The sequence below is a fragment of the Cupressus sempervirens genome, chromosome 7 (assembly GCF_028749045.1).
Source record: "Cupressus sempervirens isolate cs-2001-9-10 chromosome 7, ASM2874904v1, whole genome shotgun sequence".
NCBI lineage: Eukaryota > Viridiplantae > Streptophyta > Pinopsida > Cupressales > Cupressaceae > Cupressus > Cupressus sempervirens.
Genome location: NC_143124.1, coordinates 331,156,402 through 331,182,527, shown reverse-complemented (window position 1 = coordinate 331,182,527; position 26,126 = coordinate 331,156,402). Strand labels below are relative to the sequence as shown.

Genomic DNA, 26,126 nt, shown 5'->3' with positions numbered 1-26,126 from the left:
TTCACACTAGCAATGATGGATGAAGTACTTCCTGTAATGATTAATTCATCTACATTAAGCACAAGTATCAAGTGTGAGTCATCCCTCTAAAGAATGTAGACATTCAAATCTGAATGACACCCGGTGAATCTTATTGAGAGTAGGAAGGAATCCATCTTGGCATACCAAGCCCTAAGAGCCTACTTAAGTTCATAGATAGACTTCCCTAACCTACAAACATAGTAGAATCTTGTATGAATCCATGAGGTTACTCCATATATATCTCTTGAAGAAGATCCCCATTGAGAAAAGCACTCTTCATATTCATTTGATGTAAAACAAAACCATGAGCTACAACAATAGCTACTATTAAATGAATGGAGTTCATCTTAGCTACCAACACAAAGGGATTAGTATAGTCAATATTAGGAACCTATGAGAAACCTCTGGCAACAAGTCTAGCCTTATACTTATCCACACTTCCATCTATTGCAAACATGGTCTGATAGATCCACTTACACCAAACCAACTTTCTTCTCTTAGGAAGAGGAAATAAATCCCAAGTATTTTTTTTCATTAAAGAGTTATATTCTTCCTCCATAGCCTTGTCCCATTTAGGAACACATGATGCTTCCTTCTATATATTAGAAATAATGGCAATTATTCTATTGGAACCTCAAAGTAAACTTTGTATACTTGTTGGATATCCTGACCATCTTAAGGCATACAAACTCATGAATCCAAAGACACATGAAATATTATTTTAAAGGAGTGTTCACTTCGAAGAGGCTTGTCCAAGTTTGGCTCCATCAACTCCTCCTTCCTCCTTCATGGAAAGTGATTATAGTGATGATAGTGACCTAGAAGATGATATTCCTTCAACTTTGACTCACAGGACACCACCTTCATCAGTTTTCTATGCAACACCAATTACATGACATAGTAAACCTTTTTAAACTAATGTTTCCTCTATCTTTTCTTTCCATGTAGCATAATTATGTGGTATTAGTTTAGAAAAAGAAATCATAATGCAAAAGAAAGAGCACAATATCAAGGAGATAAAAGAACACAAGACACACCCCACTTTCACTCAATCAAAGAATCCCCAACCCAAAAAGGATGATTTGGCACTTTATATTGAGTGCAGGTATAATAGCCAATTGCCAATTTTGGGACAAAGTGGAACTCTAATTTTTTATATTTAAAAATAAAAATATGAAGCTATATATGACTCAACAAGATAAGACACAAGCCCTCTCAAGGATGTAATTAATTACAAGTGCCAAAATAGGTAAAAAATGACCAAATGTTGAAAGTATTATGTCCACTCAAAATTACTCCAAATTGATACCAAATCCAAAAAGTAAACAAAAAATTATGCACTTTCAAAAAAAATAGCACTTGAATATGTGTCCATATGAGCCTGAACAAAGCCTTTAATGTTGTAAAAACCAGGATTGAAAATTTTCAAAAAAATTCAAGAATATAGATCACAAACAACCTACACCAATCTATAGATCACAAAATTCTACCCCAAAACAAAACAAAACAAAAATTGCTCAGAAAAAGGAGTTTGTATGAGGGACATGTCATTGTTGGAAAATCACCTTTGTAATTATTTTTTCTGAATCATTGTTGTTGCACCTTCAAAAATCAAATGACTCTAGATTTCACCTTAGATGTTCAATTTTGATGAAACAAAAGTTGATTTAGGGGTTTTTGACCTACTAAATGTGATGCCAACATCTAATTTGCACCAGCAAGCTCCAATCTTCACCTGCAAAAAAAAAAAATTCTCCAATGGCTATGCAATGAAACTCCTATGGCTTTGATACCATGTAAGAATTTTCCTAAGGCAATAATTCAACACCAAGATCAAGAAACTTAGTAGATAGCACAAGAGAGACAAATAATGATCAAATGAGAATGGATGTCATATTATTGGATGAATACATCATAGAAGTCCCTTGTATATAAAGGCAACTGATATGACTCAGAGTCAGCAAAGAGATGAGCATAACAACTAAGCACATGTCCACCAAGAGTGGATTATCCTCCATTGTGCATGAATATACATGCAACAATGAGAGGATAAGAATGCAAAGGTGTATCTCATAAAGATATATAGTAGACAATATGTGCTCAATTGGAGTTCAAACTACTGTGTTGTCTTCATGACAACTCATATGAATATGCAAACTCTTAGGTGTCTACATGAAAACTAATATGAATATGCATTATCCTAAAAAAACTCAAGTAAAGTGTAAATAGTAAATACTTATTTACACCAACAAAAACAATTGGTTCATTGTGTATTGTCTTTGATGTTACACAAAATGTCATATCATTTCCATTCAATGTATGTTGAGCTCACTCAGGTGATGAAGAAAGATTCATGTATCTATCAAGCATCCTATAGTTTGCCAAGTTTAGAAGATAATGTATATCGAGTTCACTCAGGTGTCAAAGGAAAGTTTGCATAAGTTGACTGTTAATCAAGCTCACTTGGTTAATGAAGGAAATGTTGGATGGAACCAATGTTATTCATGATCACTTGATTACCAAAGGAACTTTTTGAATATGCAATGTTAGCCAAGTTCACTTGGTTAACATATGAAAATCATTTCTAAGTTTAATTAGTGTCTACCAAGCAAGGTTGGCTAACAAAGAATTTTCTTATTTTGGCATATTGAGTTTAATTGATTTGATTGTTATTTCTAGTCAACTAAAAAAATGAATATTAAGTAATCTAAGTTGTATTCAAGCTAACTTGACAATTTGTAAGATATAAATTAAGGTCAAGTTAACAATTGAATGTGTACAACATAACAGGAGATTTGAAGATGCTTAGAGGAAGTGAATTAAAAGGATAATCAAAGTATCCTTGTTGAGCTACAAAGATAAATTTTATCAAAAAGGATCAAGTATACCAGCTAAAATTGAGATCTATAATCAACAATTTAGTTGCATAAAAAATTAGGTCATCTCATTGTTACTCTCACCATTGTATCAGTGATCTAAATCTCTTAACAAAGTTAGCTTAATAACTATTTGTAAATCCTCTAACAAGGTGACATTTTTATTTGAAGTGTCTTAAACACCTCTAACAAAGCCACTCCTAACATGGTAATCAAATCGTCTAATAGGGTCACATTTAATAGTGTATTTTGTAACCTTTGATAGGATTGGCTCCTAACGAGGCTCACTTCAAAGTAGTGAAAATCAGTAACTAGTTGCAATTGGTGGTTTTTCCCAAATTAAGTTTCCATGTTAAATCTTGGTGTCACTTGTGTTCATGTTATTTCTTTTATGTGTATGCAACTAAGTTGAATTTAAGGTTAATCACATTAAGATCAATATATTTAGTTATTGCCAAGCTAAAGTTGATTCACAATATTTGTCAAGTTATAGCATTTGCTAGTCTAAACCCAGTGCATGTTTCTTTGTCGAGTAACAATAGAATACATTTTAATCAAAGTCTATATTTTGAGTTGTATTGACATCTAAGGGACCTAGGATTTATTTTTGTAGTAACTAATTCACCCCTCCCCTCTTAATTACTCTTCTTATATTTCCAACAATTGGTATTGGAGCTGTTGGTGCTTGCAGAGAAGGTTTCAAGGACCTAATCTAAAGATCAAGATGTCTTATAGAAGATAGATTACCAAATTGAATAGAGACAAATTTGCAGCATGGAAAGACCTTATGAAGTTTCATCTAGAAACCATCAATAATTCAAGCTTGAAATATTTGAATACTACTTACACAGCTTCTACTAGTACAATGACTATAAAAGAAATTTTTGAAAAGAAAAATTATAATATCATGATGACTGGCATAGCATCAGCTCTTAACTATGTTGAATTTGATGAAGTCAAAGGATGTTCTACTACTCAGAAGGATATCTATGGAGGTGGTGATAACATATAGAGAGCCAAGGTAGAAAGCTTGAGAAGCCAGTTTCATCAGATGAAAATGAGAGAGGATGAAAACATTGCAAAATATGTTGAAAGAATCAAAGCCAATGGTAGTGCTATCAAATCCTCTGGACGAAAAATTGAAAATGTAACAATGGTAAGAAAGGTATTTAAAACCCCACTTCCTATCTATGTAATCAGAGTTTTTTCTATACAAGAGATGAGATGTGATCCAAATAACAAGATATTTTTGGATGTTCTAGTGGGAAGATTGACATCTTTTGAAATAGATAACTATGATAATTATACTCCTAGTTCTAGAAATCTTGAGTCAACATTTGAAGCCAAGGTATCATAAGAAGAAAGTCAAAAGGTCTAAAAGAAAACAATCTGAAAGTGAAGAGGAAGACAGTTCTGATAGTGATCTTGAAGCCATTGAAGCATTACCTAGAAGAAGGTATCCCAAAGGCAAAGGAAAGTATAAAGGTAAAATTCTTTTAATATGTTTCTCTTGTGAAGAAGTTGGACACATTGTTGCAAGGTGCCCAAATAGAGAAGACAAAGATAAAAAGAAGCACAACAAGTACAAAGGCATGAAGGATTTCAAGAATTTCAAGGATTACAAGGACAAAGGTAAGAAATCTTTCTCTATAGCTAAAGATTCATATATTAGTGAAGATGATGAAATGGTATATACTGTTGTAAAAGATGAATCTGATGATGAAGAATATAAAATGGAACTTATCTCTCAAGTTAGCAAAAATGATAGATGGATTATTGATAGCAGCTACTCACATCATATGACTAGTGATAAAACAAAGTTTTAACATATGGAACATTATGATGATGCAAGTGTGAGATTTGGAAATAATGAACCTTGTTGCATAAAGGGAACAGGTTGTATCTCACTGACCAATGAACATAGATGTAACAATTCTTATTGGGTTAAAGGTCTAAAGTATAATCTATTGAGTGTTGCATAATTGAATAACATTGGATTCAAGGTGTAATTCATGAATAAGAAGACCAAATTATTGGATGGAAAAGGAAATCTAGTTGGGTCTAGCAAACAAACAAAAGGTAACCTATTCTACCTAGATCTAAGTGACAGTTCATGCTTTATTACTCAAGTAGAAGAAAGATGGTTGTGGCATAAAAGGTTATGTCATGTGAACTTTGATAATCTAATCAAGATAACAAGAAGAAAAGTGATGCACGAGCATCCAGTGGTGTAAGGGCAATCCTGTATCACCTAAAAATATGCTTAGTGTTAGTTTTTGTTTAATTTGTTTTTATTTATGGATACCAATTAGGGTCAAATAGATATTCCAACTCTTATAGCTCCACTATTAGTTTTTGGGGTTAGTGTTTTTAGTACCTTGGAATATGTGCCAATGTAGAAAATAGGTTACTTATGATTGAGCCATTATTATGATGATTTAGAGGGTGTAAGTTAGAGGGATGATTATACTTGTAATTTAAAGCACTCCAGAAAAGAATCAGGTGAAAAGGCTTTATGGTTTGAAAGTTATTGCAATTTTAAGTTGCTTTGAGACCCCCAAGAGTGCTTCAAAGTCATATTTGTGGCACTAAATGGCCTCATATAGGCCCAAAAAATGGGGTACAAGAGAAGATGTCCATAGGATTATAGAGTGCTTGAAGATCTTTCTAGAAATGTAAATGGTTTGTCAATCTGAGTCCCATATCAAAAGTTATACCTCCCAAAAGTTGGACTACCATTTTTGGATTCTTCTAATTTTACACCAACTCCTGACATATTTTCTAGAACCTTTTGTTTTGGCAGTGGATGCCAAATGGCATATTCTAGAATATATTCCTAACCCTAAACTTAATTTGGGCTACTTAAGGTCATTTCTTGCATTGTAAACACATTTTTGGTGGAGTTTGGGAGAATGTACTATGAGAAGGGTTTTTCTCTAGAATCTAATAACATTGTAAGCCCATACGGTATGTCATTGAGTCTATTATATTGTACTGAATGTAATAACATATCACTTCTGATAATAATGTTCTACTTTTCCTGTTGTTTTCATTTTGTCTTTGGTTGTGCCCTCATCAAAAATAGTAAGAGGTATTCTTAGTTTGAGGAAACTTGATGTAGGCCTATGCAAAAATTGTCAAATTGGTAAGATGGGAAAGACAAGTTTCAAAGGCAAGGACTATCATTCTAAAGAAGTCTTGGAGCTAGCTCATGCAGACTTATGTGGACATATTGGAATAGAGAGCTATAATGGAGAAAAAAAAATTATTTGTTGATGATTATTCTAGAATTGTAATGTATCTGAAAGAAAAATCTGAAGCTTTTCAAAAATTTAATTGGTATTTTGTAAGAGTAGAGAAAGAAACTTGAAAGAAGCTAACATGTTTGAGATCTAACAAAGGTGGTAAATTCATTTCCAATGAGTTTGATGAATTCTACATTGAAAGAGGAATTAAGAGACAAGTATCAACACCTGGTACACCTCAACAGAATGGTATAGCTACGAGAAGGAGAAAATCCATCATGGATTGTGTAAGAACCTTGATGATAGAAAAGAATGTTGCAATCAAATACTGGAAGGAAGTAATTAGTACTACAGTGCATACCTTGAACAGAGTATAGTAAAAGAAAGACTCAAATTGAACTCTTTATGAACTATGGTATGGCTACACACCTAATGTAAGTAACCTAAAAGTATTTAGTAGAAAATGTTATATCTTGAAGAAATCTAGGAAAGGTAAATTTGATCTGATAATGTGATGATAGAATATTCTTAGGATACTTCTGTAGAAGTAAAGCATATAAATGTTTGAATTTATCCACTCATAAAATCATAAAAAGTGCACATATAAGAATTGATGAGTTTGTTGAAAAGAGTGAAGCGGAAAGCAGCAAAGAACCTAAGGATTATAGAAGGTTTATTTACTATGAACCTAATACTTTGCCAAAACTATTTGGAAGTTAGGAGGCCTCACCTCCCAAGTCTGCAAAACCTCAAAAATTTATGGAGTTGAAACTTGTGCAACCCAAGTCATAGTCTGAAGGACCCAAATCATACTTAGAAGCTACCGAGCTAGAATTAAAGAAAAATAATTTAGATGAACCTAAGTCACAAACAATGGAACCTGAGCTTGATATAGAATATTATGAAGAGGTTAGTGGAACATGTTCTAAATCCAAAGTACCTATGTTAGCTAGATATGTGAGAAGGCATCATACACCTAAGCATATCATTGGAGACAAATCAAAAGGAATAATGACAAGAAACAAATTGAAAGGTACATGTTTGCTTGTTGAATTTGAACCTAGAAATGTTAAAGATGCTTTGGATAATGAAATTTGGATTGAGGCTATGAATGAAGAAATAGAACAAATAGAGAGAAATAATACTTGGACTCTTGTTCCTAGACCCAAGGGTAAAAATATAATTGGCACAAAGTCAGTTTTTAGAAATAAGCTAAATGAAGATAGAAAAGTTTCAAAAAATAAACCTAGGTTAGTTTGTAAAGGTTATTCTCAAGAAGAAGGTATTGATTATGGCGAAAAAATTTCTCATGTTACAAGATTAGAAGGTGTTAGAACTTTATAGCATATATAAAGCATAGAGGATTTAATGTTTATCAAATGGATATAAAATCTACATTCTTGAATGGAATTCTTGATGAGGAAATCTACATAGAACAACCTAAAGGTTTTGTGGATCCTAGAAAAAAGGATATGGTCTACAAATTACAAAAAGCATTGTATGGTCTCAAGAAAGCTCCCAGAGCATGGTATGAAAGACTTCATAACTACCTAATAAAGATTGGTTTTCAAACAATAAATGATAACAGTAGCATGTATATCAAAGAAGGACTAGACAAGAATATTATGTTGGAAAAAATCTTTGTTGATGACACTTTATTTATAGGAAATGATGACTTATGCAAGGAATTTCCAAAAGATATGAGTAAAGAATTTGAGATGTCCATGTTTGGAGAAATAAAATTCTTTGTTGGGTTATAGATCTAGCAAAATAAAGATGACATCTATATTACTCCACCCAAATATATCAAGAAGATACTAAAGAAGTTTGGAATGGAAGATTCAAGACCAATTGGGACACCTATGTCTACTGGACATAAGTTTTACAAAAAAGATGATTCCAAAGAGGTAGATCAAACCACATATAGATCAATGATTGGAAAATTGCAATATGTAGTGCACACAAGGCTTAATATTGCATTAGCAGTTGGTATGGTGGCAAGATTCTCAGCAAATCAAAAAGATGGTGGCAATTAAGAGAATCATGAGGTATCTAAAAGGTACTGAAGACTATGGATTATGGTATAGAAAAGGAGGCAATTTGGATTTTAAATCATTCACAGATGTCGATTAGGTAGGAAGTGTTGATGATAGAAAGAGTACCAGTAGTGGAACATCCTTTCTTGGTAAAAGACTAGTGTCTTGGACAAGCAAGAAGAAAAATTGTATTTCTCATACCATAGTAGAATTAGAATATGTGGTAGCAAGAGTTAATTGTTCCAATGTCATTTGGTTCAAGAAATTGTTGGTAGGTATGAAGGTAGAGATCAAGGATCAAGTGGTTATCTTCTATGATAATACTAGTGCAATTAATATATCAAAGAATCCTGTGATGCATGCCAAAAAAAACACATTACTATAAAATATCATTTTTTGAGAGAATTGGTACAAGATAAAGAGGTAAGATTGGAATATGTGAATACTAAAGAGAAAATTGTAGATATATTTACTAAGCCATTACCTAAAGATGCATTTTTGTATCTAAGAGGTAAGTTTGGGTCATTCCCCTATCTGAAGTTCACTAAATGAAGTTTAGTGATGCATCAAGTAAAGCATGTTGAAGATAAGATATTTGATGTAGTATTGACAAGACACATTGAAAATGAATCAATACACGGGTACATTGATATTCATTATATATTGTCTTTGGCATGAGATTTCAAAGAGAGAGAAGTTTTCTATCATATCTCACAAAAATTTTCTAAAGAGGGAGAGTTTATATTTCATAGAAATATTATTATTTTTAGAGATGTTAAAGAGGAAGAACTTGGTCTAATATCTAAGAAGGTAAGTTTTCTATCATGAGAAGATGTTGAAGACAGAGTTTTTCTAATAGAGGAAGAAGCTAAAGGCAGAGGGAGTTCTCAAGGATGAGAATCAAAATAAAACTAAGAATATTTTCCTTAATTTATTTTGCTCTAAAAATTGTTTGTATAGTGACATGTTGTGTTGCCATCAATGCCAAAGAGGGAGATTTTTGAAAATAATTGTTTAATTATGTATTGTCTTTGATGTTACACAAAATATCATATCATTGTTAGTTCATGTATGTCAAGCTCACTCGAGTGATGAAGATAGTTTCCTATGTTTGTCGAGCATTCTAGAGTAGCTAAGTTTAAAAGATAGTGTCTACCAAGTTCACTCATACATCAATGGAAAGTTTGCAGAAGTTGAGTGTTAACTAAGCTCACTCAATTAATGAAGGAAATGTTGGATAGAACTAGTATTAACTGAGCTCACTCAATTACCAAAGGAAATTTTTGAATATGCAATGTTAACCAATTTCACTTAGTAAACATAGGAAAATTAGTTTTTGCTTTAGTGTCTACCAAGTAGGGTTGGCTAACAAAGGATTTCCTTGCTTTGGCATATTGATTTCAATTAATTTGATTGTTGGTTCTAGCTGACTGAGGAAATGAATATTAAGTATTATAAGTTGTATTCATTCTAACTTTACAATGTGTAAGATATAAATATAAGGTCAAGTTGACAATTAAATGTGTAAAACATAATAGAAGAGTTGAAGATGCTTGGAGGAAGAAAATTAGAAGGATAAGTAGAGTATTCTTGTTGAGTTACAAAGATACATTCGATTAGAAAGGATCAAATATACAAGCCAGAATGGAGATCTATAATCAGCAATTCTATTGCATCAAAAATTAGGTCATCTCATTGTTACTCTCTAACCATTGTAGCAATGATCTAAATCTCTTGATATATTTTCCTTAATAACTATTTGTAAATCCTCTAACAAGGTGGCATTTCTATTTGAAGTGTCTTTAAGACCTCTAACAAGGCAACTCCTAACAGGGTGATCAAATCTTCTAATAGGGTCATACCTGAAAGTGTTTTTTGTAACCTTTAACAAGGTTGACTCCTAATAGGGCTCAGTTCAAAAGGGTGAAAATCAATAACTAGTTGTAGTTGGTGGTGTTCCCCAAATTGGGTTTCCACTTAAATCTTGGTGTCACTTGTGTTCTTGTTATTTCTTATATATGTATGCAACTAAGTTAAATTTAAGGTTAATCATTGTTGGAATTATGATATATTTTTCATTAGTCACAACATTATTTGATTTTGATTGCTTACCGAGCTCATCACCTAGTCTACAGTTCACACTGAGCATTTAGCGGTTACCTTATAAATTTCGCAGGTAAACAATTGATACCAAGCATTCCTTTGGAAATCAAGCATATGGGTAGTTCAGCAGTATTTACCAAGTTCACAGTGGTTACCATGCAGAACAGTGGTTACTGAGCAAAATAGTGTTCTCCAAGCAGTTAGTGGTTACCGAGTAGAACAGTGTTCCCCAAGCAATCAGTGCTCACCGAGTCATCAGAAGAACTTAGTGTTTACCGAGTGATCAAGGTAAACAAAGAACTTAGTGTTTACTAAGTGATCAAGGTAAACAAAGAGCTTAGTGTTTACCGAGTGACCAAGGTAAACAAAGGAATCAGTGATTATCGAGTAAACGAGGTAAATGAAGGAATCAGTGTTTACCAAGTGAAGAAGGTTATCAATGGATTCAATTTTTACCAAGTGACACAATATTCACTGAGTCACCAATGGTTATCGAGTTCCAAGCTACTTAGAATGATTAGTATGGACTGTGCCTCTACTCTTACTGAATGCATGACAATGTAGTGTATTGTAGTAGATGCCAAGTATCAAAAGGTCACCGAGTCAGTTTGTGGAACCCAAGTTTTCTACCACCTGGCCAACTCAGTAATGCTTGTTCACTTGTGTTTGGCTGACCTTGATAGTGTGAATATTGGAATGGTATATATCATTTGAAATGATGAGATTTTGAATATCATTGGTTGTGTTGTTGTTGCAATAATTTGAGAAGAGGGAAAGCGAATCACTAGCAGAACAAAGGAATACAGCAAGGTCAACATTGATACAGAAAAGATATATCCATCACATCAGGTGATCAGAGCACAAAGGATCTTATCAGCAATCAGTTGTAACCAGATCCACTACTTCATCCTAACAATGAATCAGTTTGCTAAATCCTTTAACAAGGTAGACTTGACAGTCTTTTGTAAATCTCCTAACATAGTGCATACTTCATTGTATGTTTGTAAATCCTTTAACAAGGTGGATCTAGCAATCTTACTTGCTCCTAACAAGGCAGATCATCAAAAGTGATCATTGTAAGCCTTAACTGGCCAACTTTATACTGCAATATTGAATTTTTGTGGGTATCATCCCCACCCCAGTTTTACTTTCTAATTGGAAGGTTTCTGGGTCACCAAATCTGTGTGTTCATGTGTTACAAATGTTTATCCATGCATACAGTAGATTAGATGGATGAATGGTAAAAATATTATTATGCAAAATTATATTAAAGTTTTAGGTTAGTGATTCACCCCTCCCCTCTCAGTAACCTTATTAGTCTTGATTATTTCCAACAATTAGTATCAGAGCTTTGTGGTTCTCAGGATAAAGTTTGAAAGCTTGAGCAAAGATCAAGGACAATGGAGATATTCAGACTTGACAAATCTATTGAGAATGAAAAGCTAGATCTGGAAATGGTCATGACTCAACTCAAAAAAGCAAAGGAGCATCTTTCTCAATCTCTAAAAAGAAGGAAGGAACTTGCAAGACAAATGAATGATCATCAGTATATTGAAGAAAGGATTGAAGACCTTTTACCATCAAGCAGTTCAAATGAAGCTAATGAAGCAATCAAGGAACTCCTAGCAAAGAATGGTTCTCTGTAGGAAGAAGTAAGAAAGCTCATAAGAGAACAAGAAGTTCAATCCATCAGGTTATGTGAAGTTTTGGAATAGAGAAACAAGGCAAATGAAGACTTAGAGGTAAGAAATAATCTATCCCTTCAGCATGAATATCTTATAGGACAACTATCTAATGCAAATGAAGAAATTATGAATCTAAGATCTGAGAATGAAAGTTTGAGAAATGATTTAATCACTGAAAGACAAATCAATGCAAGCTTACAAAGTGATCTAAGATCTGAAAGACAAATCAATGAAATTTTGGAAAATGACTTAAATGTTGAAAAACAAGTCAATGAAAGGATGATAAAATCTCAAGCAGATATGGATCAATTGAATCAGCAAAATGAGCAGAATCTTCATAGACAAAAAGGTAAAGTAGGCCTTGGTTACAATGAAGAAAGTGAATCTTCCAAATACGGTACCCAAAAGAATCAAAAATCTACTTGCAATCACTATGGTAAGTTAGCTCATACATCTAATAGATGTTGGAGCAATGGTAAAGGAAAATTCAATGGTAAATGCTACAATTACAATCAGCATGGTCACAAAGCAAATGAATGCAAAGAAAAACCAAAGTTTGAAGGCAAATGTCACAAATGCAAGAAACAAGGTCACAAGGCATCTGAATGTAGATCTAAATCATTCAATCCAACAAAACAAATTGTCAATCCATTATTTGGTTGGGACTATAATACTTGGTGTAGATGTCACTATTGTGGAGAATATGGACACATTGGAATAAACTGTGCAAGGCATCACCTAAGGAAGAAAGATACTACTATAAGATGTTATACATGTATTGAACTTGGTCATATATCCAAGAATTGCATGAATATAGGAAGAATTGAAGATGAAAAGAAAGCCAGAGCTGACAACATTCAAAAATAGATGAAACAACAGTGGATTACAAAATTTACCGAGCTAGAAAATTCAAATAATGGCTATGTCACTCAAGAAATGGGTGACTCCACCATTTCTAATTAGACTCATCAAGAAGGACCAGGGACTGCATCTCCAAGTAATATCCTAAAGCAGTTCCAAAATCAACAAGTGCAAATGACAAATCAGTATTTCAGATACAAGACATAGTTCACTATGGTGCATCTACGGGGCAAAGTTGGTTTCAGACTTAACCGAGCTAGGTCAGTAATGTGAAAGGTTTTGTTTTTTTACCGAATTGCAAGGTTTACTGAGTAAGTCGATGACTATCTGACAAACCCTAGGTCATCTCAGCTACCTTTGTACCCAAGCATTAATGGTAGATTTTTCATCAAAAAGGCAAAATTTGATCTCATTTTTCATCGCGAATTTAGAATATACAGGGTGAAGAAGTTTCCAAGAGTGCAAAAGTGAGTTCAAGCGATTTGAAGTGATTTTTTAGTGAAGAATTTGTTTAACACTGAGCAGTAATGGCATCCGCAAGCACCAGCAACAACAAGGCAAAGAGAGGCTCTGAAATGCTTGTGAAGGGAGTAGAATGGAAAGCACCTAGTTTCAAGCTCATTCCCACCATAGCTGAATCGCTCAATCCACATGGAGCCCAATCGAAGATTCCACCAAAGGTACTACTTATAAATGAAATTTGTACTCATTTCAAATGCACTGTTCAAGAAATAGGGACACTAGATATGGATAATGCCCTAGTCAAGTTATGTGTGGATGGAACCCTCAAACCCGAGTTCAAACATCTTGAAACTAAAGGCTTGACCCATATCCTGCACCTGCCAAGGAACTTTCAAATGAAATGGATAAGATACATTTTAAGCCATGTGCATAATGGTCAGTTGTGGTTAGAGCAACCCATCCTAATAATGAAGAAAATGATTCATAAGATCACGAGTTTGCCAATGTTAAGCAAATCAAAAACCACCAAAACCCTAAGTCGGGATCAACTTCAGAAGTTAACCCTAGCTGAATGCGATGGCAGAGGATTAAAACCTAATAAAGTATCTAATATAGAGCTAAGATTTAGAATTTATTTAATTGCATATAAGATGTATAGTTCCAGCAGATTGAATAGCCTACCCTGTGAGGTCATAGATTTAGCCTATAAGGTTGTAAAGAAAAACATGGAGTTTGACCTAGCAGATGTGTTGCTAAAACAACTTAATAAAAACATGGATAGTATAAGGACCTCAAAAACCAACTCTTGTAAATTTGGTTCTTTGTTAGTTTGTTTATTTTTCAATGTACAAAATTTTTTCCCTTCAAAAGATATAGTTGTATGGAGAAAAGATATTCCAATTCTGTATCAAATAAATGAGTTTGTAGTAGAGATGGGTGAAAATTTTGATAGTATTATGGATAATTATTTTGAAGACTTCAAAGAAAGGATGAATAACAGATTCAAAATCCCTCCTAAGCTTGTTGAGGACTACAAAGATGATGTGTGCTTCATGGTTGACTGTGACAAGGTATACATTCAGGAAGTCAGACCCCGAGTTGCATGGGTAAAACCTCTTCCTTATGAGGTAAATATTGATGAAGCCAGAAACATTATAGAAGCACTGGTAAATGAGCTAGTAGACCCTAGGCAACAAATTTTTGGAACCTATGATGAAGCTAAGGCCAGAATTGAGCTTGAAATCAAGCTACCACAAGCCATAAGTAAGGGTAAGAGGAAAATAGCCAAATTGAAAACTTTTACAGGTCCTCTTATGCTTACCGAGGGAAAAGGTGAAGATGAAGAAGGTGAAGAAGAAGGAGGAGGAGAAGAAGAAGGAGAAGAAGAATCTATAGAGGAATAGCCAAAGAAGAAAGGCAAGGTAATCATCACCAAACCTAAGAAGAAGCCTATTGCAGTGTTTACCAGAAGAACTAGAAAAGGTAAGCAGGAACCTATACTAGTCAAGCCTGCACCCACATTCGAGCAAAGGCTCAAACAATTGGAGGAAGGAGCTAACATCACAAATTTCAAAGCATTGAAATTTGAAACTAGAACTGATGCTGAGAAAATGCAGATTGAGGAACTAGTACTCAGCAAGATGGGTAAATGGAAATACTCCCTAGACCTGATTGCCCCTCAAATCTCAAAAGAACTACTTGAGAGATTGCAACCAAGATGGGAGTTAGCCACCCAAATAGTAAAAGATATTTATGAGCAATCCCTGAAGAATCTTCGACCAAGTCTCACTAGAGCAGAAGTAAAAGCTAAAATGAAAAACCATGAAGGTAAAATGATGATCAAATTCCACACTTGTTTGATTTTGATTAAAGACATTGAACTTGTTGTAAATGATGCTACAAACATGTGGAAAAACATCTATCATCTACATAAACCCAGTATAGACCTAGTAGAAATCAAAGATGATGACAGCAACAGTGATGATGAGCTTGATAGCACTCCATCTGTCACAGTCTCACCAGGAGAGTTGCATGCACTGATGGAAGATAAAGAGGAATAAGACAAGGAGGAAGAACCTAAAGAGGCAAATAAGGAGGAAGATGATCTGGTGAAAATTGTAGCAGCAGTTATTGCATCGCTTCCTCACTCTCCACCTAAAATTGTGATATCATCAAGGTTGGAGTCAGCTTCAACAGGTTTGGTCACATCTACATTAGATATATCATCTGCACCTACCACATCTCAGCTCCAGGTATCATCAATGAAAGTGTCTACCACTTCATCTACCGAGCTACATACCTCCACTTCATCTATCGAGCTGTAGGCAACTTCTTTAGTTATCGAGTCATCCACTGCAACAGTCACCACATCAAAAGTATCTATTACTCCTGCAGTATGTACAGTAAGTTTTCCAGTTTGCTCTCCAATTTTGTCAACTTCAGCTACATTAGCACAAATTTTTGCACTAGTAAGCTCTTCAATTGTAAATATTCTGGTATGCACATCAATTCTAGGAAGTATATCAATTTTGGATACATTTAGCCCCTCTCTCAGTCTTCCTTTAGTTGGTCCTATTCCTATTTTGATAGCCAGTCCAACCTCATCAACCATTGTCTCTGTTTTCAAAGACAAAGATGTTAGTACAGCAGAAAAACCAAAGACTCCATTAAAACTTCTGCTTATAGGCAAGACAATTTATGAGGATGTAGACTTGGATACTAAAATTGTCATTCCAAAGATAGATACGGATACTGCTTTAGTTGGTGAACTAAGACTGCTCAGTCAGCACATAGAACTGAAGGCAAAGCAGAAACAACTAAGGAATGAGAGAGATAGAGAGTTTAAAATTATTAATGAAGTAAAAAATATAATTACTGAGGCTATGGGTGTTGATGTTGATACTTCTCAACACATTTTTCTACAATTAGAAGAGGCAATCAATAAATTCAATGAGGATACCTCTAGTCAAGAAAAGTTGATAGAGAAGGCAGAAAACAAGTTTGATAATAAGGTGCTTGAGCACATTGCTCAGCACATAGCAATAAAATAGGTTGAATTAACCATAGTTTTGGCCAATATTGAAAATTCTTTTAATAATGTAACATCTCTTTTTGCTAAGCTCTGTGATGTTACCGAGTATACTAAGGAGATAAGAGAGCAATTGAATAAGATAGATGAGGATCTGAAGGCAAGCGCACAAAACCTGAAGCTTGACCCTAGTTCAACCTCATCTCATCACCTCAAGATAAAAAAATTTGTCAGAAAAACAAGTAGAATTGCTAAGAGAAGAGTCAAGGATCCAATCTACATTGTTATATATTCAAAATATGATCCTTCCCATCATGGACACAATGCAGAAGCACATTACCCATTCAAAAACATTTATCCATGACAACAATTTCTCCGTTGACGACCATGTGATTGAACTCTCTGCAGAAGTTCAAATAGCTCTATCCACATGCAAAATCCTACAAGAGAATTGGGATAAGACTCTGCAACTCATTCTTTAGGTACATTTAGATTTTATCTCACATTTTGGTGTTTCTATGTAAAAACATTATTTTTTTATTCTTTGGCATTATTGTCAAAAAGGGGGAGAAAGAGATACTTAGAAAGAGTTATTGGTGAGATAAATGTACAAAATGGACAAAGAGATACTATAAATAAAAGTTATATAACTCATGTAAATACCTTATGTATATTGTATGGGGGAGTCATATGTAAGGAAGCCATGTATATTCAGCAAAATCAGTTGTCAGTATGTCAGATATTGTATATAAGTTTTGGCTCATAAGTGTTTTTGTCACTAATGCCAAAGGGGGAGATTTTTGAAATTATTATATATTTGTCATTAGTCACAACACTTATTCAATTCTGAATGCTTATCGATCTCATCACCTAGTCTACAGTTCACACCGAGCATTCAGCGGTTACCTTATAAATTCCACAGGTAAATAGTTAATACCAAGCATTCCTTTGGAAACTGAGCATATGGGAAGTTCAGCAGTATTTACCAAGTTCACAGTGGTTACCATGCAAAATAATGGTTACCGAGTAGAATAGTGTTCTCCAAGAAGTTAGTGGTTACCGAGCAGAACAGTGTTCACCAAGCAGTCAGTGCTCATCGAGTCATCAGAAGAACTTAGTGTTTACCGAGTGATCAAGGTAAACAAAGAACTTAGTGTTTACTGAGTGATCAAGGTAAACAAAGAACTTAGTGTTTACTGAGTGATCAAGGTAAACAAAGAGCTTAGTGTTTACCGAGTGACCAAGGTAAACAAAGGAGTAAGTGATTATCAAGTAAACAAGGTAAATGAAGGAATCAGTGTTTACCAAGTGAAGAAGGTTATCAATGGATTCAGTTTTTACTGAGTGACACAATATTCACTGAGTCACCAATGGTTACCGAGTTCCAAGCTACTTAGAATGATTAGTATGGACCGTGCCTCTACTCTTACCGAGTGCATGACGATGCAGTGTATTGTAGTAGATGCCAAGTATCATAAGGTCACCAAGTCAGTTTGTGGAACCCAAGCTTTCTACCACCTGGCCGACTCAGTAGTGCTTGTTCACTTGTGTTTAGTCGACCATGCCAGTGTCAATATTGGAATGGTATATATCATTTGAAATGATGAGATGTTGAATATCGTTGGTTGTGTTGTTGTTGCAATAATTTGAGAAGAGGGAAAGCGAATCACTAGCAGAATAGAGGAATATAGCAAGGTCAACATTGATATAGAAAAGATATATCTATCACATCAGGTGATCAGAGCACAAAGGATCTTATCGGCAATCAATTGTAACCAGATCCACTACTTCATCCTAACAGGTGAATCAGTTTGCTAAATTCTTTAACAAGGTAGACTTGACAGTCTTTTGTAAATCTCCTAAAAAGTGCATACTTCATTGTATTTTTGTAAATCCTTTAACAAGGTGGATCTAGCAATCCTACTTGCTCCTAACAGGGAAGATCATCAGAAGTGATCATTGTAAGCCTTAACCGGCCAACTTTATACTACAATATTGAAGTTTTGTGGGTATCATCCCCACCCCAGTTTTACTTTCTAATTGGAAGGTTTCTGGGTCACCAAATCTGTGTGTTCATGTGTTACAAATGTTTATCTTTTCATGCATACAGTAGATTAGATGGATGAATGGTAAAAATATTATTATGCATAATTGAATTAAAGTTTTAGGTTACTGATTCACCCCTCCCCTCTCAGTAACCTTGTTAGTCTTAATTATTTCCAACAAATCACATTAAGATCAGTATATTTAGTTATTGCCAATTTAAAGTTGATTCTCAGTATTTGTCGAGTTACAGCATTTTCTAGCGTAAACCAAGTGCATGTGTGTCTTCTGAGTAATAATAGAATATAGTTTAATTAGATTCTATATTTTGATTTCTATTGACATCTAATAGATCTGAAATTTATTTTTGTGGTAACTGATTTACCCCTCCCCTCTCAATTACTCTTCTTATATTTCCAACACATGTCCATTCTCATAACCATATCCATATGTTTTGGGGAAGTATCGCTATTATAATATAGAAGATAAACTTGTTTTTTATCAAACATTGGCATAATTCATTAGTTATAAGGACTAGGATTTAATTTTTTAAAAATTGATTTGTAGAAGTCTTGATGTTGTGTGTATTAAACCAACATTTTTCCTTATGGTATCTTTGAGTCTAGGTAGAAATTTAGTTATTAACCATCAACTAAGTCTTTCTCCTCAAATAACCATTCTATTATATACATATCTAGGAGCATGAAATCTATGTTTTTTTTTAAATAATTTTTTCTATACTCATGGAACGGAATATGATAGAAATAAATGGTAGGATGTTTATAAGTGAAATTAAATAAGACTGTACTTGTACGAGAACCCAATTTACTTTATACAATATTTGGTGCTTTTAGAAGTGTTGTAGTTGATGAGCTTTACTTCACATGCAATGTCATTTATAAGAATACATAATAGTCATGCATGTTTCATTTGGATAATTGTCTATGATAATTCCTTACGAAATAAAAAATTAAAATGGATATAATATCTAAATATTATCAAAAAAAAATTTATTTTTCTATAAAATAATTCAATGCAATTACAAATTCCAAATTCCAAATAGTGTTTTGTAAATTATTGTCTATTTATCATCACTTTTCTCCTATTTATGATATTATAATTTGGATATGTAATATTGTGTTTTTTATTAAAATTTTATATATTTTATGTTAAAAAGACCAAGAAATGACTTCTCTTCCTCAATTATAATATATTGCATTTCTATAAATATTACAATATATAACATGTTTATAAATATTATTATATATAAAAAACTTGCCACACACAATTATATAAATAATAAAAATTATCTAAGCACTTTTAGTTCTATGCAAAAGAATGACTAGACACTTTGGAGGGAATTTTTCATTTGGTGTCAAAAGGATGGATAATGTAGTTTAGAGGGAATTTTAGCAAATTTAGGGAAAATTAAATGCACTTGTTAATAATTTTTTTATTCTTTGGTCGATAATCTATAAAATAAAAAAAAATTTAGACTAGATATTATGTAGAAACTCTTGTAGCAGATGGATTCAACACAAGTGCACTTGCTACAATTGCTAGAAATGTAGGTGCACTGTCATCGCTCTTCTTACTCATGCATTAGTTCCTATTAAATTTGGTTTTTTTTTGCTCCAACAATGCAGGAAATGTTCTTTCTAAAAGACATATTTCACCTAGGCATCTTTATGGCCCGTATCTGATTGTAGTTCTATTAATCTTCATGTGTTATCCTTGTTTTTTTTGTTAGATTATTACATTTGTATATTGTTATCACATATTTGAAATAGTTAGGTTCTAGGTTTAAGAATAAAGGAGAGATATTATCTCTACAATCTAACATATAAAGTGACAATTCATAACATGATTTTTTGAAAAGAAAAATATTCTAGGTTTTTACAATCCCTTTCAAGGATCCTTTAATTGGATCCTCAAAATAAAGTATTAAATGTACATTGTCTCATAAATTATATTTTTTTGGTAGTGAATTAGATCAAATGATTTAGCCAGCAATCACAACAATTTATAATAGAGTAACCCAATTTGCATCTCTTGCCCCCTGTTCAGATTCATGTAGATATTGAATTTAAATTGTCTCATATAAATCATTTCAAAGGTTGATTCCCTAAAGGGAAAGATAACCTAATGCAATATAACCCAAATGATCATCTCACCTTTGCAACAAACATAAATTGTTGTGCTTTAAAAATGGAGATTTCTCCATTTTCCCATTTAGAATGTGATTATCAACAGTAAAAGAAACCAAACATTTATGATGCTATAACTAATTAATTCTCAATTAAATTTTCCCTCCTCATATTTTCATTACCTGATCCCAATAAAAAAAATAAGGGCATCTATATATATTATAACCTAATAACACATAAATTCAAATCATCAAGTTCTCAGTAAGAAAATGCTCAAGTCAAGGCCACTTGTGGCATCAAAATTCATAATGTAAAAAGCCTTAGAGTCTCTCAATGCCACAAACATTTTAAATTTAGCTCTCATATACATTATTTCCCCTTTAGAACCCTCTTCAATTGGAATCACTCCAATACCCATTCAAATAGCCTGAACCATGCTTAGAATCTGGGTGTTTGTCTCAGAGTAGTTTCTCCTTACAACGTACCCTATTTTCCTTCTATGGAATCTTGAAACAATGTCCCTCTATTTTTACTAGTCCTCTCAAATTCCAAGGCAAGTTTGAACCAGAGGTCATCTCTTTCACAAGGGAGTTGGTAGATATTGCAAGTTTTAGAAGAAAAATAGGTCTAGACCTAGGATCATCCTTCACTACAAAGTGCACATAACCCTTTCTTTAACTAAACAGTGTGCTTGTGACTTTTCTTCCAAGTGATGGATTGTATTAAGGGCCTATAGATATTCTAATAGATTTGTAGTAAATTGGAAGAGGTATGACCCTAAAAATAAACCTTAGCATGTTTGTAGCACTCTTTGTCTTGTAGATTGCTTCCCAAATGGAACTAGCCCAGGCAACTATTATTTTTTCTTATGGTCATCCAAACCCATTACCCCAAGAGAACTTACTAATAAGAAATTCCTATTACTACTATTGATGTTGCTACAACATTCTCTATGCATCACATCCAATGACATCATAGAGTTTTGCCCAACAAGATAGGCCAAAATGCCACCCTAGGTAAGTAGAGGTGAGGCTATGTGAACTTTACCTTGTATAGGTCTAGAATGAACATCAATGTAATATCTTAAGCATTTCAAACAACTTGAGTCCTCCCATGATAAAATGTGAATAAAATATGATCAAGATCCACCTACCATGTAGTTTAGTTTAACATTTGATCCATAAATCTCATTAATTCACCAATAATTCATCCTTATTTGTATCTACATTGATTTTACAAATGACTAATTGATGCATCAAGCTTAATTGTCCATATGTCTTTATAAATAACTATATACTAGGATAGGCTTGATCCATCATAAATCTCACTCTAAATTTTCCATCGCATGCATCCACATATAGTGAGAAAAAAAAAAACAACTTGAATGATGTTGAAACTTGGGAAAGAAGAAAGCTACATCTAATAAGGGTGTGGAGGAAATAAAAAGGAAGTCTCAAGGATAAATCTAAAAGATAAAGAAAATGAATTCTGTAATAACTAACCTTTGGGTGGTACACCCTACAGATCCCCTCCTTCACACCCAAAATACTTGTCAAAATTCACCAAGATCTAGATCATGAGTTTTCAACCAATAAAGCTCCATTTTTCACCAATCAAATTTTTAAAAATGTTGTTCAAAAAGGCTTAAATAAAAATATGACCTAATGGGAATTCACACCCAAATGTAAATTTTGGAGACACAAATTCCTAGTTGATATTAATATTGAGCATTAGAATACAAGATTAGTTTTCACTAAAATAAAATTTGATTAATTTATTTTTCATCTCCATTTGGTTCTAGACCAAGATCAATCCAAGGTAATAATAAATAAGTAATTTATTAAATAAAATATTTATTAAATAAAATATTTATTTTTTAATGGCATTAGCATCTCATTGATCCTTTCATTCCAAATCCACATTGTTTCCTATTCTACAAACAAATGAGGGTATATAATGTACATTTCAACCATTAATAATTGTGCTAATAATATAATCAAATGTAATTCTACCAATAGTATTCAAACCTTATTGACATCAGTTAATACCAAATATCATTTGATTACTATATCTAAATCCTTGATAATGTAAAATGGAACTTCTTTTGATCATTAACTATATATATATATATATATGATATTGGAAATGGTCCACCAATTACTACATAAGCGAAGAGTAGAGTGTGGCGTTCTCTACAAATTGGAAAGTAGTATCCTCCTTTGGTTTCTCATTTAGTGGCTTTGTGTTCCACACAATCAAAATAATTATTATAAAATTATGAGCTTAGTGTATCACCTTAATAAAGGCTATAGGAGGGGCAAAATTAATTTCCTAGATAATTATTCATTCTTGAGGTATTGGCTAAAATTTATAGATCTCCAAATCCCAATCAAAATTTTATTGCTGACATAAAGACTCTTATGGAGTTTAATATGAAGGGTTGCCTACACATATTAAAGCATTTTACAATTTAAGCTTTGTGAATGCCTCTCGCCTTTTGTGAATTCTAGCATAATGGAAGATATCTGGAATGGAATGTCATTATGTATGATCTACCTTTATATCACAAAGGTCAACTAATTCTCATAAATTATTTTAAAGAGGTGGTTCTTATGGAATGAAATTGCAAGTTAAACACTTGATTTTAAGTTCATATTACATGGAGAGATTGGTTACTTTTTATATAGAGAAGCAATTTTTGTTGCTTTGGATTTTAGGAATATAGGAACAACTTTATTGCATTTAGTTTATATAAACACCCCACTACTATGCTTTAATTTTTCAACCTAATCATCAAGATCATTGTTTAAGATTACTAGGGCCTCGATAATTTATCTTTTCTCTTAAATAATACTATCATTTTCAATTTAGCATGATTTATCATGTTTGTGACTAGCTCATTATCTTAGTCACAACTTTCATAATGTGTAATAGAAGCCCCCAAGCTTGGATAAAGTTTTTGATGGGATATTTTTCTTAGAGAATCATATTGACTTATTGAGTTGTACACTTGTTGATTAGTGTTGGGTTTTTAGTATATGTGTCATGATTCTAGATTTTTGTATATTCAATGAGAATGATATCTATTTTTAGTTCAAATTGATCAACCATTTTTTTGATAGACTCATTATTCTAGTCATTAATGAATTTTATGATTTCCTAAGCAATCCATGACAAGATTGGATGAAGTTTTAAATGATTTCTTCCTTGTAGGATCATACTAAAATATTCAATTGCACACTTGATGATCTATGTTGGGTTTCTTAATAGACAAGTCATGATTCCTAATTTGAGTATGTTCAATGTTAATGACATCTATTTTGGACATGTTTTGATTGTTTTTCTTAGCCTATCCATTTAGTTGAGGTATACAAGGACAAAATTATTAATATTTGGTTCCATATTTTCTATTGAAGTTATTGAATGCATTTTTAAAAAAATTGCTTCTTAATTAGTTTGGAAAGTTTTACATAAAGTATAAAATTTTCAAAGCTTGCAAGAACTTCATTTTAAAATTCAAAAACTTTGCTACTGAAGTTAGTAAAAGAATTGTCAACAACCTTTTCCTTTCACAAAAGCTTCAAATTTCCAAAGGAAACACTACTATTGGAATTTAAAAATTCTACCCAAATATATCTGGTATTCCCATTATTCTTGTTTGATGATTGAGGTGTACTATTCTTCAAAATTTTCTTCACTTCTTTTCATCAAAATTGGGATTTCCACAATAACAGCAAGTCCTCTTATTTGGCTTTATTGAATTGCTATGTTGGATATTCACTTTTGGTTATTACTGTTACTTTTTTAATAGTTTTTACCTCTGGCTACATGTGCATGAGAACTATAACCAAGCTTATTATTGCTGATAAAAAATTTCTAATTAAAAAATAATATATTTCCTAAATATGTATTGTGTGCATATATGTTTTAGTAGAATTACTGCGATAAATTCCAAAGTAACTAGAAAGAAATACGTTTCCCTCAGGAGGTAAAAGATTGTAGAATATGATTTAAGTACCCATTCAAACTTGACATATTTTGAACCTACAAAAATGTTCTATAACATTAATTCAATGGGTTTCTATGGTGGCCAAAATGGGTAGAGTTGATTGCATATTTTTTATATTACATGTCGAGTCAAACATTTTTTATCATGTTAAGGATACGAATGCATGCTAGTCAATCACAAAGGAGGGCATTAGGTATGCTTCATTTTAGCTAATTAAATATTTTTATGGCTATTTATTTTGTTTTATTTTAAATAAATGGTGAAATAAAGAAGGTGAAATAATGATTGAAATTGAGCAGTGCCATCATTATGAGCTTTGATCATGTTTTTGGAATACATTTGGTTGCTACTTATCACATCTCTATAGTCTAGATTCTAGAGTACTAATTTTATATGTATGGTGAGAAGACCCCCAATTAAGTAGATTTCACATGTATATCAATGATATTATATGTCAAAACTTAGGGTTCCCATTTCTAGTTATTATAATGTATTCCCATGCATCCATTAATTCAATGTAAGAATTCTCTTTAATGTGCTAGATTGTCAATGATTCATAATAGGATGCCAAATTTAAATTAGTAATTGGTTTCAAATGATGGATAGACTTTGGTGATTTGGTTCTAGCTTATCCATTAGTTTCTAAGGAGAAGCCAAAAAACTTGTCAGGCAATGAAGAAGAAGAAGAAGAAGTAAAGATAATCCTATTCTAGTAAGATTTTTTTACTATCTATAATTAAATTTATTTATCTTTTTCTTACAATATTATATTCATTAGTCTTATTATCTGATAAATTATAATGCATTTTAGGAAATAAGCTAGTAGATAATGCTTTGCCTAGTGTGAGTGAGATTTCTTAAACTTCATTTTAAAAAATTGACAAGAGGTATTTTGGTCATCCTACTTCTGCTAGATTTCAAAGAAGAAACAAAAATCAATAGAAATTTTATGAATTGTTCATAAATATGAACCCAAAAAAATTGCTAGCTAGGACTATTAAATAGAGAGGTAGTGAGATGACATAACTTTCTAGGAGAAGCTCATGGATTTGGTTCAATATTCTTTTCTTTTTCTTTTTTATTGATATATCATGCTTATTTTATGTTAAAATAAGGGGCTCTTAAACTTGGGTAAATTATGAGTATTTCACTAATACACATTGTTGCCTCTTTTTCTTGTCAAACAATTTTTTTTAAATGGGGAAACACAATGGAGGTACACAACATCAATAAAAGTAATGCAAATGTATTTGCAATAATCATGTTTGTACCTTAGGTTGAATTTGTGGCAACTTCTTCCCCAAATATTGTTGAAAATAGATTGATACAAGTGTGAAGATGTGCTTCAATCATTGTTTTTCATTGATGTCAAACTTGCTACTTCCTAGTAAGACAATTGCTTAGATAATTTTAGTACTATCATTTGTTTGATTGATGAAGAAGATTTGATTAAATGAGGTAACAATAGCACCTAGAGGAAAGGTTGAGTTATGATATGGAAAAGGAGTACAGGTATCAGTTAAGATAGTGATATTATAATGCCTTGCTAATCTACTTAAGGTTGCAAAGGATGGAAACACTGATTAAGTTCAGAAGAACAAGTTAAATCA

The 26,126-nt window shown here is 32.7% G+C and overlaps 1 pseudogene; it reads right to left on the bottom strand.

Annotated features, from left to right (window-relative positions):
- Positions 1 to 20,757: 20,757 nt before the first annotated feature.
- LOC149546778 (protein MIZU-KUSSEI 1-like) lies at positions 20,758 to 21,480 on the bottom strand (annotated as a pseudogene).
- Between the last annotated feature and the right edge of the window lie 4,646 nt (positions 21,481 to 26,126).